This window comes from Triticum dicoccoides, unplaced genomic scaffold (genome assembly GCF_002162155.2).
Source record: "Triticum dicoccoides isolate Atlit2015 ecotype Zavitan unplaced genomic scaffold, WEW_v2.0 scaffold120085, whole genome shotgun sequence".
NCBI classification, from domain to species: Eukaryota; Viridiplantae; Streptophyta; class Magnoliopsida; order Poales; family Poaceae; genus Triticum; species Triticum dicoccoides.
Window position 1 is genome coordinate 1 of NW_021183765.1, and position 2759 is coordinate 2759.

General features: G+C 42.2%; 1 long non-coding RNA gene across 1 annotated transcript; it reads right to left on the bottom strand.

The window, feature by feature from the left end:
- Positions 1-538: 538 nt before the first annotated feature.
- LOC119343237 lies at positions 539-1163 on the bottom strand. The gene is made up of 3 exons (XR_005165975.1): positions 937-1163; positions 758-858; positions 539-677 (listed from the first exon to the last, which is right to left on the bottom strand). It is a non-coding gene; the product is annotated as an uncharacterized LOC119343237 (long non-coding RNA).
- Positions 1164-2759: the final 1596 nt, after the last annotated feature.

Genomic DNA, 2759 nt, shown 5'->3' on the forward strand with positions numbered 1-2759 from the left:
ACTTAACATTATTTATTGCCTATGGGGATATAGCATTAATAAGTCTCAGGTGAATGCGTCATTCTGAATAAAAAAAAGGTACACCATTTCCATTTTCATAGAAATAGTATTTTGAAGGCAATAGAAGTGTGCCAACAATAAGCTCACCATGATTTGTGTACGAATTATGTGATGAAACAGGGGAAGACTTTTTTTTACCAACGTGAGCCAGCATGATTCTCTGAAATTTATGGCACCGTATAACACAGGGATTAATTATGTCCAGCTAAGGGAGCCAACAGTGCAAGGTATAAGATGGATTCTGCATAAGGAAACGCCCAAAACTTTCTAGTAGTTAGAATTGAAGGAAAAATCAATGTGAACATGGCATATCTGATGCTCTGCACCATCTCACTGCTGTAGGCTAGCAAATCTACTGACTACTGCTAGTGCACATATTTTGTACCTACAAATATGGGTGCATGTTCATTTGATTATGCTAGTTTTCTTAATTGACTGCAAAACCATATACATAGAAAACATACCTTGGAAACGGAGTTGGTTCAGTGCATATATGGCACCTGTATATGTTTCCCTCTTTTAGTAATTTTCTCCAGCATATTTGGCATCCCATGTACCACCAGTCGGTAGTTGAGATAACCTCAGTGATTCTTATCTTCGAGCTTATAATATTGAGTCTGTGATGTAATGGAACTATAAGTTAGAGGCGCGCATGTAAACGAAGGCATTGATAGTGTAAGGTGGGTATTGGCTTTACTGGGGTCAACAGCTGCCAAAGCTGCAACAGTCGATTCAGTTGCCTGCCGTTGGCCCTGTCCCATATTTCGCAGCTCAATTTGGTAAGACATGCCACTTGTTCTGCATATGGGTTGCCATAAGCAATCAGTGGATACAAATAAACAAAAGTCATAATTAGATCCAAAATATGGACAGTACCTTGCGACCATGGCCTTCATCTCAGGGATGTTAACATTGATGTGCCACCTGGGTGATGAGGTGTTTTTAAAAGCCAGTGTGCCTGTAGATTTCAATTAATTATGTATTCTAAGAACTCGTCTTGTTGTTGCAAAAGGAAGATCAACTATCATAAAGGGAAGCACAAAATATCATTGCCTGCATAATGGTCCACCATCACTCCGACAAAAGTAACACGACAGGTTCAGTTTTGGACCATTCACACAATGCATCGCCATCAAATGATCCCACAAATTCCCCCCAAAGCACCGCAATTGTGGACTTTCTGCAGAAAAGACGTGTTCATTTGAGAATTCATTATGTTTCATCGAAGAAACAAATAAAGAAGTATGAAAAAATCACATACTGTCCATCTGTAATGTAAATTTGATGCCTTGACTCATGAACAGAGCCAATAGGAGGTAAAACATATGTTACCCTACTGATTAGTGCAGCCATGTCTGAAAAAAATAAAGATAAACATAATGTTCAAAACCGTCATGAATAGCGAGAGAAATAGAAAATAGGGAAATTCATCGGGTCGGGAACAACTGGCTCGGCCAATGTCTTATGAATGAAGCTAATTCTGTACGGATGATCAACTGCTCTGTATTTGTGTCTGACTCTAAATATTTGGTAGCCTTCAATTGTATAGATGACCACTTCATGGAATGTATCTTTAAACATAGCCATTTTATCCTTTGGTGTCGATCCTTCTGCTTTACCCCCCGTGCAAATAAAGGAAATCTAAAGTGTACCGATGGATAGAGCAAATCTTGTGACAGAAAAATCAGAACCGTCCTTACTTTGGAATTGATCATGATGAAGTTCAGACCATACAGCTTCAATGTTCCCATATTGAAACAGTGAACTTGAAATCAAACGTGTGTCTTTCCAGATTTCTTAACATGGGGCCCTCCATCAGAGGCAACCTAATGATGGTACACTGGATTATGAAATGAATGGTTATAGATATGCTACCAAAATTTAAGCAGTATAACCTTTTTTGACAGTTAAAGGCTAGTTGATATAGAAATAAAGAGAACTAACTGAATGGCAGTGTGTTAGTCAATTTCTTCGCTGATTCTACGGTTCCGAATTTGAAAAGAATTCCAACGCCAGCATGTCAATCTATTTTTTCGCACATTCTAATGGAGGGAGAAATAGGATAGACAAATTTGATGGATGACATAATGGAGAAAGAACAAAAGTAGTGTATTAAGGAGGGGTGGACGGGGGGAGAAATAGGGTGGCCTCACCTAGTCAGAAGTGCCCGTGTAGAGGTGGAAACTCAACCTGCATCGCCATCATGTGCCGCGCGCCATCAGCGTCAGCTATTCCCCGTCGCCCTGCAGTAGCTTGTGGCCAGAATTTGTGGTTGCAGACCTCCGTGGCCGAGGGGAGGTGAAGGTGGTAGTGGTAGTGTTGGTGGAGGAGGCGAGCAGTCAGCGGCAAAAGGGCGTGCTCGAGTGGCGAGGTCGCTGGAGAGGCGGCTGTGGGGCTGCAGCGAGGCAGAGGGGGCGTCGCCGCTCCTGCCGCCGTCCCCCGAGAGGGATTTGTTTTTTGAGTTAAAAGCACCGGGAGTCCTACAACTTGCGCTGAACGTGATGGTTTGCATTTTAACCTTATCCAGTCCTTAAACTTGCATCAAATGTGCAAATTTGGTCCTGCCCAATCACAAAGCGACATGTGGACGCGTGAGTGCCGACCCGGTCAGCGCACGTCATTTTGCAAAGAGGCCCCTACCTTTGGTTTGAATCTACTCGCAGGACACGAAAACACCTGAATTAATTTTCAAAGGAGAC